The 17,855-nt window shown below is 40.1% G+C and overlaps 1 long non-coding RNA gene across 1 annotated transcript in view; it reads right to left on the bottom strand.

The window, feature by feature from the left end:
- Positions 1-13,699: 13,699 nt before the first annotated feature.
- Positions 13,700-17,855, bottom strand: part of LOC145522061 (uncharacterized) — a 55,084-nt gene continuing 50,928 nt past the window's right edge. Inside the window, exon 4 of the long non-coding RNA XR_014065882.1 lies at positions 13,700-16,507. This is a non-coding gene — a long non-coding RNA (uncharacterized LOC145522061). The remainder of the gene's footprint in view (positions 16,508-17,855) is intronic.

Here is a 17,855-nt window from a genome sequence, read left to right as displayed (position 1 = left end):
TTTTTTCTCAATAAACTTAACCAGTAAGCAGACAGGCATATCCATAATTTATTAAGTTATTTCAGACCTTAAGTATTCTTCCCTAGACCAGATTCTACTGACTTTTCCACCTCTCTTAGCAGATGATTTTCTTATCTCCTTAATCAGAGAGATCCTGTCAGGAGGCAACCTCCTCCTTATTTTCCTATTTCTCTCTCCGCCCCCTTCTACTTAGATAGCTCTATCTAGGCCAGGACATAACTTACTCTCTACAATTTAGAGGAATTATTTTTCCTACTGTCAGAAATTTAATCTCCATTGTTCCATCGGCTCCACTCCTCTTTTGTCCTCTTTTGGTACCACTGATTTTCTTGTATCTTTGTCCTGTTTGGATTTTCTCCTCCTTGGTATGTGAACACACTGAAATCTCCATATCAAATAAGGAAACAGATACAACCATAAATCTATACCCACCCCACACCCTACAGCATGCTCTATCTATTAGCTTATTCTTCTAATTCATTTATAGCTGAAATTATCCAAAGAAGACAACACCGTCTTTACCTCTTCATCTCTTTTTTCTTTTGTACTTGCGTTCACTGCAGTCTACTCCTGTCAATTAAGTAAAATTTCTCTGTCCAAATCATTAGGGATCTCATTGCTAAATTTGATACTTCTCAGTTTTTTTCTTCCTACATCTCTCCCCAAAGTTCAGTGTTCTTGTTCATTTTGTCTATGAAAACTTTTCATTTTAATCTTTCACGGTTTTTAGGGTATCTTTTTGGCATCCTTACTCCTTTACTTTTCCTTTAAACCTTGGTACTTACTAGTAGTTGCCTACATGCTCAGACCTCTTTTCTTCTTAATATACACACTTCCTGAGAAAGGCCTTCTCTATTTTGCTGGCTTCAACTATGACCTGAATGACGGTGAATCTCAAATCCACATTACGTGCAGATATCTCTCCTGGACTTTGTCAAGGCACCTCAAACTTAACTTGGTCAGAAAATTGGAGTCTCTACTGAATGTGGTTTTCTTCTATGCAGTGTTCTGTTCAATGGACCAGCAGATATCCAGTCATCCAAGAGAAACTGGGACACAGTCTAGGTTTCAACTTTACGCTTTCACCCCAAAATGCAAGCTTTTCCATGTATCAGTAAATTTTTGAATAGAGGGCTCACATCTTCCTTCGGACTATATGGGCAGTGTTTAAGGCAAAATGAGAATTACTCTTGAAAATCCTTTAAATTATGCATACAGGATAGTGTAAGTGGTTTTATACAGAAATTCTTTGAGAACCACTGAGGTAGATGAAGGGAAGGAATGAAGGGGAAGACTATAGGTCGGTACATAAAGATTGTTTCCTTCAAAGTAATTGTTACATCCCTGGTGGTTAACTGGGTGGAAGGTTCTGAATCGTTCCAGCTTACCTGCTGACCAATCCACTCTGTTTTAATATTAAACTTTTGCAATTTTGATTTGTGGTTGTGAGGATTAAATGAGATAATATATATGAATGTACCCAGCTCAGACTTTGGCATGTAATTAATGCTAAAAAAAAAGAGAAAATGTTTGCTGGATTTGAGGATAAATTTTGCCCAGTCAGATTAACATATACACCGTTCTTTGAAAATGAGCCACCTGTTTCCTGTTTTCCAAGTTGCTTTTCCTTTTTAAACAGATGTCATTTCATGAGCACTGGTTTCATGACCTCTGAGTGGAGTCAGAGCTTTCTCAAGCGCTACAGTCTACTGTCAGCTGGTGCCTGTGATGCATTCCCGCTGGACTTGTAGCTCCTCCCACACTCTTCTGTACATTTCTTTTCCAACTCAGCACTCTCCATTACTGTCACTTTTTCCATGTTCTAAAACTCCTTTCTTGAGTAACAAACTCTTCAATTATCTGTAGGCTTTTCTCTATTTTCTTCAGTTCTTTTCCTGAGACCCACTTGGACACTCTTAACTAGGAATTTTAAAAATTTGATGTAGTGTTTTATTTGCTTCATGCCCCATCTTCTACCCAGAAGTGGGGTCATTGTCCTCCTTGCTTTCCACCGTTGCTCTCAGATCTTTATTCTTTATCATTTGAACCCTGCTCTTTGAAGCTAACCTTTTTGCTCTCATCTAACAATATTAAATCGTTAACATTTACAGAACACTTCTATTGAGCCAGGCCATGTGATGCACACAATATTTCACTGAAAACTTGCAATAACTTCACAAAGTAGAAAACTATCATTATCATATCATTATGAGCTTTATAGAGGTCAAGCAACTTGTTCTTATCTGAATAATGAGGATGAAAGAGTGCCTAACTCATTGGGTTTACTGTGAGCTATACTGTATATAAAGAGCTCAGTAAATACCATGTAAGTATTTGCTGTTATTTTCCTGCTGAAGGAGACTCTATGAGAAAATGGGGGAGCTGGCATTCAAACTCTAGAACACGTATCCTTAATCTTTATGTACCACCAGGTGACATTCTAACAGCCTTTGAAGCCCTCTATGCTTCAGTTCTCCGAGGTTTTTTCATAGTGTATGATGTGGTTCATCCCCATCCTTGCTCTTTTTCCTTTGTCTCCTCTGCTGCAACTCCTTCTGCTTTTTTCACATTACCTTACTGCCACAACAGCAGCCTGCATCCTTCATGACCTCTGAAATCTCTACCTCACATATTTCACTATCTCATCACAGCCTAGTGTTTGTTCTCTGGAACATGCTCACTGACACGCCCATTCTGTTAATGTCATCACAATTTCATTATTCATCCCTCCTTTTTTTTTTGGCCCAGCTGAGATGTTTATGGCTCGAATCATAATCATATCCTTGTAGAGACTCCCAACTTCCTTATCCACCTCTCTGCCCCTCACACTCACCTGATGTTAGCTCCACCTTCTTTGCACCTACATCTGAACAATTGTGTATGGCTGGAGAAAAATCAATGACCAGGCAGACTGGAATTTTACATTAAACAAATCCATCATCATATTAAATCCCTTAAATAGGCACTTGGCACTGCGTGACATTATAGTGTTTCCCTAGTAAACTCAACTGTTCTCAAGATAACTATTTTACATTTTCTCCCCTCATTTCACATCTCACGTCTTCTCTTTACGCTCGCTGTCCCTAATGATTTAATTTGTTTTACTTCATTAAGAAAATAGAAGAAATGAGATGAAACCTTCTTCAACTTCCCATTTTTAGACCCACTTAAAACCATTCCTGCATGAGTCCCTTCACTTCTTCCCTTTTTTTTAACACAGAGGAAGTACCCTCTTTTTGTCAAAGACTAGCCTCCACATGTGCTCTGGATCTGATTCTCCCCTGTTTTTGCAAGGACTTTCTTCCTTCTCTTTTCTGCATGTTGAACTCTTCCTCTAGCAATGCTCCAGGTCGGTTTGTCCTAAAAATCCTTCTGCAGCTGCACACACCCTTTGAACATCTAGAAAGCTTGGGTCTGAAGGGGGATTGCTGTCTTTGTCTCTGCTTGCTTGTCCACATTCACTATGTCCCCACCTCATCAGCCCACTCCCATCAGCAGATGCCACTTCTCCACTAAAACTGCTCTTTCTAAGATCATCAGCGAGTTCTACGCTGGCAAACCCAATGGTTGCTTTCTTGTCTTTAGCTGTTTCACGCCTTTTACTCATTCAGATCCCCTCTCTTTAGAGAGACCTTCTCTGATGACTGAAGCTGAAACAGTCCCTCCCTTCCCCCATAATGGTGCCATTACATCACTCTGCTTTATTTTCTTCATGGTACTTATTATCTGAATTTACCTTGTCAATTTCTCTGTTCGTTTGTTGACTGGGTGTCTCAGGCCCCCACCTGGAACAGGGCCTGGCAGGTCACAGATGCCCAGTAAGGATTTGTCGGGTGACAGCACTATGTTTTATTTGCATCTTCTCTCCCCTCCGACAACTAAGCTTTTGTTAACTGGATGAGGCTTGTCTGCCTGTCTCTCTAATATTAGTATAGTTTTCTAGATCCTCAGTCACGGAGACTTCCTGGTGGGTGGCCCTCATTTGTGGACAGGTCTGAGTCCCCTAAAGAACCAGCTTCAGTTTGGTTCTGTGCTTCCCCTCTCTCTCCTCCTCTTTTTCTCCCCACCTGTGTGTGTCATTCTGGAGACACTTTTCTAGTCTTTTCCTTCTTCAATATGATCCTTAGTTTTAAAACCTCCTTTTTTCTAAATACTAATTATAGGTTGCTGAGCTCCTGGTGACTGGTGGACATCTCTGGTCCAGTTTGGGAATATCACAGTCCTACACTTGTTCTTTAAATCTGTAAAACTTCCCTGGCTGGGGCCAGCTGGCTGAGTTCCAGATCTTGTCTCTAGTCTTCTGAAATCTTCAGTATCTGGGTCAATGTTATTTGCAGGCTTGACTTTTGTCACCTAGCCATTAAAATATTGTGGTCACCCAGTGAAGCATACAAATAGTGAAAATGAGAAGGAATGACCCTGCGAGAAGTCCAACCTATGTGTTTTTCTAGGGTGGATTTGGCCAAGCTGACAGGAGAAAGCAGCAACAGTGCCAAAAAGAATACCCAATAAAAAAAAAAAGTCACCAACTGTTAGCCAAACAACATTATTCTCTATTCTCCTATTGTTAAACATATATGAAAACAAAACAAAAGCCCACAAGAAAACAAAAGCCCAGAAAGGTATTACTGAAAAATATTATGAATTCTAATTTAGTGTGTTTTGAGTGCTCATAAATCCCTTCAGGGCTTCCCAGGTGGTGGTAGTGATAAAGAACCCGCCTGCCAATGCAGGAATTGTAAGAGATGTGGGTTCTGTCCCTGGGTGGGGAAGATCCCCTGGAGAAGGGCATGGCAACCCACTCCAGTATTCTCGCCTGGAGAATCCCATGGACAGAGGACCCTGGTGGGCTATAGTCCACAGTGTTGCAAAGAGTCGGACACAATCGAAGTGACTTAAGTCGCACGCAAATCCCTTTAACTTCCGATTTAATGATAATAAAAATACTGCACAGAGACAAAAAAATCTGCTTGAGACCTGGACTCAGCATGGGTGTATGCTAGAAACAACACTAGAGACAGCCCGGAGGAACAATCAAGCGCCACTGGTTATTCAATTTCAGCCCTTACTTTGACCACACCCAGTAAAAGTGCCATATCAAATGATCCTTCAATTTACCATCCACACTGGGATGCTATTAAAAATTAGGCTGGAAAAACATGAGCACACCAGGGCTGTCTTGAAGAAATGGGAACGTGGAGTCATTCCAACCATCAGTTCCTATGAGGACTATGGGCCAGTTCAGTCTCTTGCAAGTAGAACACAGGCTCTGGCTCCTTCAGCTGTGACTCACTGCTGCCCCTGGTCCAGAGGCTTAAAGATATAACAAAGGCACTGTTAATCATGATCTAGGGACTTATTTGTTACAAGTGCATTTTTGTACTCTCACAATTTTGTGATAACACAAACCATATCCTTTACAGTGCTTTCTGGCCCACCTCTTACAAAATAAAGCAGGTCCTCAATAAATGTCTTTGAGAAAGAAGGAAATTTCTCTGTTTGTGAGAAAAAAAAAGAGATTTTTTTTCTCTTTCAGAGAGAGGCTTACATGACCTAATGTCCCTTCCCCAAGCCTAACCACTATTTAATTCAACATGAGGCTTCAGTGGTAAGTAAAATCCAGTCCTTTTTAGAGAGCATCTGACTTGCAATGAACTTGTCATTTCCAGCAGAATAAAACTGTATATGTGTTCATGTGTGTATGTGTGTGTTAGAGATAATGGGGTGGGTGGCAAAACAGAATGGAAAAGAACTGAAGTTAGTTAGAGCTAAATTTGGCTTTTCTCCCCTGAATATATGTGTGTGTATATAACACAAGAAGAAAAAAGTTTCCTAGAGGAATGTTATTATACATATACCAAGAGCAAGCCAGTAATTTGATAACGCTTATATTCCAATATTTTTTTAAAAGGCCAGGGCACAAGAATGCTCTCCCTGCTTCAGGGTGGCTTCTGTGAGCTGATACTGGTTATTTTCCTTTAATTGAGGCCTTAAGGCTGGCCCTGGGGAAGGGCACCAACTCTATTCTCTGTACTCTGCTTCAAGCAGTCAGCTGTGAGAAAAAAGTGAATACTGAGACTATGAGGCATGTATGGAAGTAAAGAGACTCCTTTCCTTGGTGACTCAAGGAATGCTTCTCATTTCGCATCCACCTTGTATGTGCATGAAATCTTTAGTTCTACAGGTGAGCTCTCCTTGGAAAGTTGTCAACTCCCACCTCCTCTTTATTGACCACCTCACGCTGGGTTGAGTCTGGATGTCTCCGGTGACAGCAAGCTTGTTATCTCCCACTGGAAAGTTCTGACAGTTGAAAGGTGTCTTCTTTAACTGAAGGGAAACCTGTCATCACGGATGACCCATGTTCTTGTTTGCCTGGCAATGCCCTGGTTTTAATGGCAAGTTCTGTACCTTGGGATACCTCCTCCCCGATCCTGGGCACACCAGGACAGATGGTCACTCTGACTTTAATGCGCACCTGTTGGCCCTAGTCTCCATCTGGGGCTATGCAAAGAAGTGTTATTATTTCTTATAATAATTTCTTCTTCTTTTGACACACTTAAAGTACATTTCTCTTGCTCCAAACATTCTCAGCTGACATAACTTTAGATTCTTTATTTCCCACTCGATCCGCTCATAATGTGCTGTCCTTTGTTGGCGGAGACACTCTTGTTTTCTATCCACACACTTCCACAGAGGAGGGGGGTTTTATTTCCTTCTTCTTTAGGGAGAGATTGGTGTGGACACTTGTTTTTTCTCTACCTGCTCTTTTTTTCATCCCACTGTAAGGAAGAGTTGCAGCTAATCTTATTGTTGAAAATACCTTTTGGCTCAAGGTTTTCATGATGGCTAGGATTACTTTACCTCAGAGGTGATGAACAGATACTCAGCATCACTAATTATCAGAGAAATGCAAATCAAAACTACAGTGAGGTATCACCTACACAGGTCAGAACGGCCATCATCAAAAAATCTACAAACAATATATCCTGGAGAGGGTATGGAGAAAAGGGAACCCTCCCACACTCTTGGTGGGAACATAAATTGGTACAAACACTATGAAGAACAGTGTGGAGGTTCATTAAAAAACTAAAAATAGAGCTATCATCTGATCTAGAAATCTCACTCCTAGGCATGGTTCAAGAAGATACATGTACCCCAATGTTCATTGCAGTGCTATTTACAATAGCCAAGACATGGAAGCAACCTAAATGTCCATTGACAGATAAAGAAGATATGGTACATATATACAATGGAATACTACTAAGCTATAAGAAAGAATGAAATAATGCCATTTGTGGCAACACAAATGGACCTAGATGTTATCATACTAAGTGAAGTAAATCAGACAAAGACAAATATCAGTCATGCGTGGAGTCTAATTTTAAAAAATGATACAAATGAACTTATGTACAAACTTAAACAAACTCACAGGTTTTGTAAACAAACTTATGGTTACCAAAACGGAAATCTTAGGTGAGGAGAGGGATAAATTAGAAGTTCAGGATTAACATACACACACTACTATATATAAAATAGATGACCAGCAAGGACCTATTGTATAGCACAGGGAACTCTACTCAATATTCTGTAATGATCTATATGGGTAAAGAATCTGAAAAAAAAATGAATATGTGTATATGAGTAATCAAATCACTTTGCTATGCACCTGAAGCTAATACAATATTGTAAATCCACTACACTCCAAAAAAAAAAATGTAGAATACAAAACTATGCATTACCAGTGTAATTCCAACTTTGCTTGATATATATTTTTAAAATCGATGTATATTTATGCATAGAAAAGAAAGAATGTGATCAAGGGAAATAAAATGTTTGCCTGAAAAAAGAGGTGATGAACAGGTTCTGTCTTGTCTTTTTCACTGCCGGTCTCAGCCCCAAGCATCACACAACAGACTTGACTTTATTCCTTCCTCCTTCCAGGCCGTGAGCATGTTGGCAGCAAGATGGAGTCTGTCTTCTAGAGGCAGCCAGGAAGTTCCATGATTTTGCTTTAATATCCAGTTTCTCTGATTCCTGGGTGATTAAGTCAGGTCAGCCGTAACTGTTTTTAATTTGGAGTGGGTGAGAGGGAGGAGGCGCCACCACTTCCTCCCATTTTCCTAGGGAACCCAACAGTTGTCATAATAATTAATGTCTAATTCTTTGGTCTTGCTTTTGGCTTAATACTTTGGATCTTTTCTTTATCTTTTGCAGTAGTGATGGAAAGGAGGAGTGAATCTTTGAACTTAGAGCCCATTAAGCTAGAATTTAAGATCTAGTGCCCCAAATGAGTATAATACTTCATATATGACACCTTTCTTTGTTGTTTCAGATTCAGCATTTCTTGAATCCAGTTTATGATCACATTAGTCATTTTACTGACTTCCTTCTAGGTTCCTAGGTTTCTTGTTGTTCACTTGCTTAGTCATGTCTGACTCTTTGCAACCCCATGGACTGCAGCATGTCAGGGTTCCCTGTCCCCCACCATCTCCTGGAGTTTGCTCAAACTCATGTCTATTGATTCAGTGATGCCATCCAACTATCTCATCCTCTGTTGCTCCCTTCTCCTCCTGCCTTCAATCTTTGCCAGCATCAGAGTCTTTTCTAATGAGTAAGCTCTTTTCATCAGGTGGCCAAAGTGACTAAAATCCTTGGTAAAGAACACATTTCTCCATGCGTTTCTGCATTGGTTGTTTCCACCAAAGTCCAAAGACTTGGCCACCTCTCTACCTGCCATTCACGTCTTAACTCACTTCTATGAGCCTTCTGTCCCTTAGCGCTCCAGTGTAACTGCTATCATTAAGGTTACTGATGATTTTCTTCTGGACAATGATCTTTGTCTCTGGCTCTCTACTTTATGACCTTTCACTTATGCTGGATGACCTCCTTCAAGCCAATGGCCCTTATCTACCACTTATATATTGAAGGTTCTCAAATCTATACCCACAACCCAGGTCTCTCTCCCCAGCTCCACCGTCATGTGACCCAGTTGCCTGTAAGAGAGCTCTACTTGAATATCCTATCAGCCCTTCAAATTCAACATACTCCTAATCAAATTTATTATTTTGGTAGAAGATTCTAATTGTACTCCAACAGTCCCTATTTCAGAGACTGGCACCACTACTCACATAATTTCCCAAGCCAGAAACCTGAGTACTATACTTAATTCTACTCTTTTTCTTCCTCTACTATCAATTTACCCTATGAATCCTACTTCCTAAATATCTTTTATATCACTCTCTTGCTCTTGGGTCTCATTGTCACTACCTTACTGAGCCCTTTCTTGTCTATATGGCTTCAAAACTGTCCTCTCTGCCTCCAGTCCTCCCTGCCTTCACTCTCTACACTGTTGCTGGAGTAACCTTTCTAAACAATATATCGTATCACATCACGTCCCTTCTTTTAAAATCCTTGAATGAGCTCCCGGGTTCTTTAGGATGAAGCTCAGACATTTTGGTTTAACAAAGACTGCCCTTCATGGCTTGTCTCCTCACCATGCGTTAGCCTGATTTCCTGCCACCCTCCCTGCCTACAGCACCCTCATTCCTACCATTTTTAGCAGCATTCGAGTCCTACATTACATTGTGCTGCTCTACGCTGCAGTACTATTTTCATGCACTGATCCTTCTACCTGGAATGTCATTCCTCCCCTCACCCCACCAAACTCCAGCCCACGTGTCCTTATGATCATCCCAGGGGTTACATTCTTTAGAAGCCTCTCCTGACCCCATCATCTTCCATCAACCAGTGTCATGTTTGATGTTCCTGTTGGAATCTAACTTAAGCTCATGACTGATTGGATGGTCATTTCAATTCTCCACTGAGATGACTCACAAGAAAGTCTTTGAGTGGGGAACAGAATTTTCTATAGAAAGCCCCTCTATATCTGCACTGTTAACAAAAACAAAGGGATCATCATGTCCCAAAGCTCTGTACTATAGAACGTAGTGGGTATATTATATCCTGGAATATTTTCAAAGGAGGACTTGCCGACTGCCTGTCACAATGTAGAGAGTTCCCAGTAGTTTGCTCAAGAAAAATCTGGTTTGGCAAAACTGAGCAACAGAGCTTCCCAGTGAAACTGCCAAGGTCCTAAGTAACCACGTGAATGATTTGTTAGGTGGAATTATTGAATATAAACTAATTGAACCAGAGAATAGCTGCCAAAAATAATGATTTTTACCTTCAGAATGATTGGTCATAACTTATTTTTTCCAATAATCATTAGCTAGCTGAATCAATTAATTATCTGTTACTGCTATTAGATGAGGACAATAAAATTGTGTCAACAGTGTATTGGAGGGATATTTTTCTTTCTCTCTGTGGCTGAAGAATGTGCTTCCAAGTCATCCTAAATAAGTTTTATTTAATTAAAATACAAGTTTAAGAGAAGCTTAAATTATAATATGATCTTTTAGGGAAGCTTTCTGTAGATCCCAAGTCTGATGGTGGTGATGAAGAGGAGGTTTTGTTTAAGAATTCTCAGCTTGGGGATATATAGTTTAAACCATAATTGTCCCTGGTCTGCAGAGTTAAAAGCCAAAGATGGTCAACAATCTTTTATTCATACCAAAATGACTGCTTGTATGACCAATGCTGTGTTGTACTTTGTCTTGACAAATGTCTTCAGAAAATTATTAGAGTTTAACAGGCTCTACAGTGAGAAAGGGGATACTACAGATAACCATCTCTACTCATGTTCTTTCAGATTAAAAATTAGAATTAAATAGTCATAAGGGTTATATGGAGTGTCTGACAATAAATGTCCTGTGATTCTATCCTCTAAAATCACAATTGTAAAACATTTTTTTTTTTTTACAAATATGTGTGTAGTTGCTCAATTGTGTCCAACTCTTTGTGACATCATGGACTATTGCCTCCCTCACTCCTCTGTCCATGGAATTTTCTAGGCAAGAATACTGGAGTGGATTGGCATTTTACAAAAGAGGTAAATAATGTTTCATACCCAGCCAGCTAGTATCATGCCTAGATTTAACAAATACACACGTTCTCAAGAATTATAAACCATCAGTGAAACAAACAAATCCATTTCTTAAATATGTATTATAAAACAGAAAAGTAAGACTCCAGGTGCTTGGTGGGATCTGGACTTCCTCAGGCTTTATCAGATCCACACCAAAGATGAATTAGTCCCCAGTTACCTCTAAATGTTTAATGTCTAATTAAATTAATACATGTCAAAAAAAGTTGTCAAGAATATTTAATCAAAAAGTTCTTACTGAGGAATATTTAATGGCAAAATAATGTTTCAGTGAAAAAACTTAAGAAAAGCATATGCAATATGATCTTAATTTTTTAAAATGTATGATACATCTATAAAATGTTAGAGAAGCATTCAAAAAAATTTTTTATTTATTTGCTTATTTTGAGGGGTTAAATTGGGAGGAAACTGTTAAAACCATTTGATCATGTTTCAAATCCATCCTAAGGAACATGGTAAAAAGGTGTGGACAAATGGTGCTGTAGACCACTAGGGATGGGAATATGAACAAATATTTCCTCCATGTTCTCTCACGTGCAATATCAGATTTTTATTATCTTATTTAAAATTTTTATATATATTTTATTATTTATTTATTTTTTGCTGCACCATGTGGCATGTGGGCATGTGGGATCTTAGTTCACCAGCCAGGGATCAAACCCACACCCCCCTGCATTGGACGTGCAGAGTCTTAACCAATGGACTGTCAGAGAAGTCTCAGTTTTGACTATTTTTAATGAAGAGTTGTCTACATGAGTTGACACAGCTGATCCTAAAAGAATGGCAGGTGGGGAGAGAGCCCCCCTCTGCCATGCTGACCCTGGCGGAGCATGGCACTCTGTGGATAATCAGGCTCCACAAAGCAGTTTTCAACTGTGCTGTGATTGTTTATCTGTATTCTGCATGGTACAGTAGGACATTATTTCTAGATGGGCATATATCTGCAGGAGGACAGGGTTTCTGGCTCCTACATGGAAAACCCCAGACAGAACTCTCTGCCATTGTCACTGAACAAAGGGCTTTGGAACTGTTTCGAGGGGGTGAAGTCAAGTTTTTTCCCTTGTTTCTGTCTCCGTCATATAGTATGTGGGCACGTGGAAGGGAGGGTGGTCACCCTCGATGTCACTGCATGTTTGTGTACGCACATGTGCATCTGTGTGTGTGTGTGCGGGTGGGTGCACTGGTTGTGTGAAGAGGATGCAGATGGTTTGGTCTATAGGATCAAAGGGCTTGAACCATGTGAGTGGACACTGTCTGCCATGATCCCATTTAATAGAGATAGAAAAAGGCAAGCAGTTTTGTGTGTTTGTTTATGATGGTGGAGGGAGGGGATGGGTTCATTTGAGCCTCTTTGTGCTTCCAGGAATCAGGCAGCTCAGGGAGCTGGGTCCTGATAATCCTGAGTGAGCAAAGGAGTGGGGCGGGGTGTTCACTCATGCGTCTGTAAGTGTGTGTGCGTGCGCTTCCAGATTCTACTGTGGGAATCCCCTGTCAACAGGCCTTAAATAGGACACCTATTAGAGATTTAGTCCAGTATCCCTTTCAGATATAAAGAGAAAAAGTTGGGAACCCCACATCCAGCTGGCAGAAAGGTCCTTTCCTTTGCTGATTCAGACGGATTGAAAGCCGTCTCTACAGTACTGTCCTTTCAGCTGCAGCTCGGAAGCTTTGCCTCATTTCAGCTGTTCATGGAGAAACTGATTTTTCTAAGAACAGAAATTGTATGCTTGAAGCCAAACTTTCCTTTTTCTCTGTAAGATTTCTTGAAAAGACTTAAGAAGGTTAAACAGTTACTACATGACCAAACAGTGAAAGGCATAAGACGGTTTCGAGTAAATAAGGGGTCTTATGAAAACACCAGGATGCACATACAGTGGTTTCTGCACGAACTAAATTGTATGTTTTCAAAACATAATTGATATTCTTAGCTGGGATGATGGTTGGGTCCCGTCAGCCAACTGAATGTACTAGTGCCAGCCTGAAAGGGATAGCGATTAAATCAAAAGAAGTGACACCAACAGAGACGGACAAAAAATCCATATTAAAATACCAACATGAACTGGAGTTTAGGAATTGTTTATAACCTTGAAATTCAACAGGAATTGCACATATTAGTGCACATATAAGAATACACAGATGATTTATCTTGGCATCTAATGGAAACTACTTTGCACTGGTTTAGGAAAATGACAATTCTTAGGTGGAATTGTGTATCTCTGTTTAGGAAGATTATAATAATTTGCCTGGTCTTGGAAATAGTATGAATAAAAAGAGCACAATTCATAAATGGAGGTCCTCTTTTTCCCCTTTCACTTTTTCTTAACATATGTTTTTTAAAAAGTAACTATTTTAGAAAGTAAAATGGATACAATTTGCTGATAGAGTATGTTGTTAGAGAATCTATCTTTTTGAGTTAACAGTTCCTATGGGAAGAAATGCAAAATTCTTTCAGCTATTGAAAAGCATTGGAGTGTGATGGCAAAGCTTAAGTAATATCCTGGCAGTTTTTTTTTTTGGCAGGGAGGGGGTTCAAGATGCGTCTTGTGTACCATGGCAAGAACAAATATATACAAATACTTACATGACATTGGTCTGTCTTTCTCTAAATGTTTTTGTCAGTGATATGAAGGAAAAAAAGAAACCTGTAACTCATAAAAATCCCATTTCTCCATTTCATTTCAAGTATAAGTTTTGTTCTAGAGACATATTCAAAGTGGGGAATAGGACAAAATATGTTTTATGTTTCCATTCATCTTTAAAATAGCCTCTAGACACTTTTAAGTTGAGACTGGACAATTACTTGGCACATAACCCATGCAGACAGCAACCTTGACAAAATTAGAGGAAATCCTTCTCCAAGGATGAAGTGTTCTTGAACAATTCATCAGAAACATTAGGCACAAATGCACCCTTTTTCTACACCTCATGCATGCCAACCTTCTTGCTTGCTCATTTTCATGTATTATAAATGGTTTTGTTTGTTTCATGTTTTCTGTTTTATTTCCATAGTTATCCCTTCTTCAAGACTTAGATCCAGCAGATAAGGAGGTATTGCACACATGTGTAATTCCTACCTCCTCAGAGCATTTTTCTTGTCCCCTCATTCCCTGCTCCAGGGTGCTTACATGGCATTAACAATTAACTACATAATTGTTCAAATGTCATAACTGTTTAGAAAAAACCCAAGCCCTTTATTTAGTTCACTTTTTTCCTTTTTGCTGAACAAAATACATGCTCTGAGCATAGATTTTAGATGTAAAAAACAGCATGCCAGCCCAGTGTTGGGCCTTACCTTATGCTCAAGTGATAGAATGAATGGTTTTCCTACTAAAGGAGACTGTTAGTTGCCATTGTGAATATTTCAGGGGCTAGGTAGACACACACACACACACACACACACACACTATTTGCTTAATATAAGATATAAGATATAATATAAGCTTAATATAAGATATAAGCTTATAAAGAACCAGGGGTATGATCTTAACAATGTCCTGACGAGCATGATGCCCTTAGCTGCTCCGACCTAAGCTTCTTAGCTGCTCTGACCTAAGCTCCTGCCTAAGAAAACATGAATTTTTGACTCCTTTCCACTTCAGTGCTGTGTCAGGGGATATTTTGGGGCTCAGTCTCCTGAAGTCACTCTCTTGGTTTTGCCAGTTTGAATTCTTCTAGATTTTGAGCTTCAGATTCCATTTTCCTATCTGGCCTTGGCCTTGATGCTTTAGAGTTTCCCTTGCTTTCCAGCATGTCCACTTGTGATATTTTGATTTATAATAAGAAGTATATATTTGATCTTCATCCCTGCTCCTGACACAGAGCTCCTAAAACTCTGTAACTTTCTAACTGTTGAGCATGATCAAAGTGTTTTTATTGTGTTAATAATGTGATTTTTGGAAGGTCCCTGAGTAACCTAAGGTGGAGGCTGGCATTGGTGGAATGAATCAAGAGATTAGAGGGTTGGAACTTTCAATCTTTTCAACCCTACCCTCCCCCCTGCAGGGAGGGAAGTTGTTGTTCAGTCACTAAGTTGTGTCTGACTCTTTGTGACCCCATAGACGGTAGAACGCCAGACTTTCCTGTCCTTCACTATATCTCAGAGTTTGCTCAAATTCATGTCCACTGAATCAGTGATGTGATCTAACTATCTCATCCTCTGTTGTCCCCTTCTCCTCTTGCCCTCAGTCTTTCCCAGCATCGGGGTCTTTTCCAATGAGTCAGTTCTGTGCATCAGGTGGCCAAAGGGTTGGAGCTTCAGCTTCAGCATCAGTCCTTCCAATGAATATTCAGGGTTGATTTCCCTTAGTATTGACTGGTTTGAGGAAAGAGAGACTGGAAATTGAATCCAGTCACCAGTAGCCTATGATTTAATCATGCTTATATAATGAGGCCTCCAGAAAAATCCAAATGAATGAGGTTCGGAAAGCTCCTGCATGGTAACACGTGGAGATGTATGATGAGTGGCGGACGGCATGGAAACTGACGCTCCTCCCCGCCTACTGTGCCTTGCCTGTCGCTTCCATCTGACTGTTCCTAGGTTATAGTCTTTTATAATAAACTAGTAATCTAGCACATAAGGTGTTACTCTGAGTTCTGTAAGACATTCTAGCAAACCCATCAAACCCAGGAGGGGGTCCCTGGAACCTTAGATCTGTAACGGGTCAGTCAGGAGCATGGGTGATGATCTGGGTTTGAGACTGCCCTTTGGCAGGGGGTGGTCTTGTCGGATTGAGCCCTCAACCTGTGGGACCTGATGCCGTCTCCAGGTAGATATTGTCAGAATTGAGTTGAATAGTAGGACAGCTCGCTGGTGCTGTGGGAAAACCCCTCATACATTGGCACTGGTGTCAGAATTGTACCATGGATGATTTCTCCCCTTTGAGTGTGTATATGCCTCCATGGGTAACCTTTGCCGTGGTAATCTCGCCATCAGAGTTCACCTCTGCTTGTTCCACAGGCAGCAGCCAGTTAATTGTGCATTCCATATCCAGCCACAGCCCAGGGTCAGAACTAAGGGAAGGAGAGTCAGTGGAGAAACACAAATGCTTTTTCTCTTTTCTCCTTTGTTCCGGTCATGGCCGTGAACGTGTGTGAGCCGAGTGCAGCATCACTGCGTTTTGTGGGTACCGGGAGGGAAAGGAGCTTTCTTACTCATTTACCCAGGTGTCATTTTAGGTCCTCTTTCCTTTCACTCTGTAAAGCAGAAATCCTCACAGCAGTATCCACGCATTAATTTTCTTGTAGTCTCTGTGGCTTCCATGTCTCAGGGACAATTTGAGGAAAACTGAACCAAGGCGGTGCTTTCCATTTCACCTCCTTGGGTTTCCTCACGCTCAGCTTTCTCAGCAGCAAGGACATGGCCACCAGATGATGCCGTATCAGGAGTCAAAACTTAAGAAAGCCGTTCTGCGCGGGAAGTGTGTTCTTGAAGGCTCGCCCTCTGCCATGGCTTCTGGTGGTTTATGTAGTGCCTGCCACACTCCCCTGAGGGGGTGATGAAGGTGGAGGTCAGGATCAAGAAAACCAGCATAGAAAGCCCTCAACGTTCTTACAAAAATGAGACCAAACATTCATAACATTTAAAAATTACAAGGAGCTAGATACTAGGATTCTATTGCCCCAAAGACTTCCAGATGAAAACATCTTGCTCTGCAATATTATAAGGAGCAGAAATCTTTTGAATGAACTGGGCAGGCTTCAATATAAGTAATGAGAGTGGGATCGTTTTCCTGATGGAAAATTTAGCTTGAAACTGGAGAATTGTTAAGTTATTTATTATACAGTTCAGATGAGTATTGAATCTACTCATTTTTGCAGCACAGAAAACAAAATGTCCATTAAAAGACTCTCACTAGTGACAATTTTAACCAAGGTGAAAATACATTTAATAGTGTCATCTAAGGTTTCAGATTAATTTTATTTAGGGAAAGACCTTTCAAAAGAGTAATTGTTTGTTTGAAATGTCAATTGATTCAAAATGTATTTTATTATGCTTTCAAAGGGGTTGTCATCTTTTTATTCTTTTTAACCTTACCCATGGCACAGAAGACATTAGCATTCTCATGAAGACTTAGCAATGCTAGATTTTTAGTGTGAGAAGCATACTCATGCATAATGCAGGTTCTCTCTCATTTCTATAGTAGTGATTGCTTAGTGGTACTGAAACTGCAGGAAAATTCTAAATTGATGTTACTCTGACAGAGGGTACGCCCTGGCCAGATGGGCTGACTCAGCTCTTCCGTGTAATCTCTGCTTTGGCCTTGGCTCTGAATCAATTCTCACTGAGTACCACACCCATGCTGGTCTATTAAAAAGAAAAAAAAAAAAACCCCAAAACAAAAAGTGAGTTGAAAACACTGATGTTTGATTGATTCACTATAATTTCCTAAGCACTTACTATGTGCAAGAGACTGTGAGAGGCCCCAGGAATAGAGTAGTGAACAAACAGATGAGATTCTGCACCCTTGAACAACACAATTAGATGAAACAAAGCGAAAAGAAAAACAAACTACCCTGGTTTGCTCCAGGTATTTTTCTACTTCCTTTTTTAAAATTTAATGACCTCTTGGCTCCACATCTGAATGTTGGCTCTGACATTTGGGAAGCACACCATGTTTGGTGCTTTTGCACACTTCCCTCCAGGCATTTGGGATCTTTGTATATCTCACCAACCCACTTTTTCTCAAGTACAATTGACTTACAATATATTCATTTCAGGTGTACCACATCGAAATTCCACATTTTTATAGATTGCCTACGATAAAAGTTATTATAATATTAATATTATTGACTATATTCCCTATGCTGTACACTACATTCCCATGACTTATTT

This window comes from Giraffa tippelskirchi, chromosome 9 (genome assembly GCF_054371585.1).
Source record: "Giraffa tippelskirchi isolate mGirTip1 chromosome 9, T2T-mGirTip1v1.2.pri, whole genome shotgun sequence".
Taxonomy (NCBI): Eukaryota; Metazoa; Chordata; class Mammalia; order Artiodactyla; family Giraffidae; genus Giraffa; species Giraffa tippelskirchi.
The sequence above is the reverse complement of the archived record's forward strand: the minus strand, read 5'-3'. Positions and strand labels throughout refer to the sequence as shown.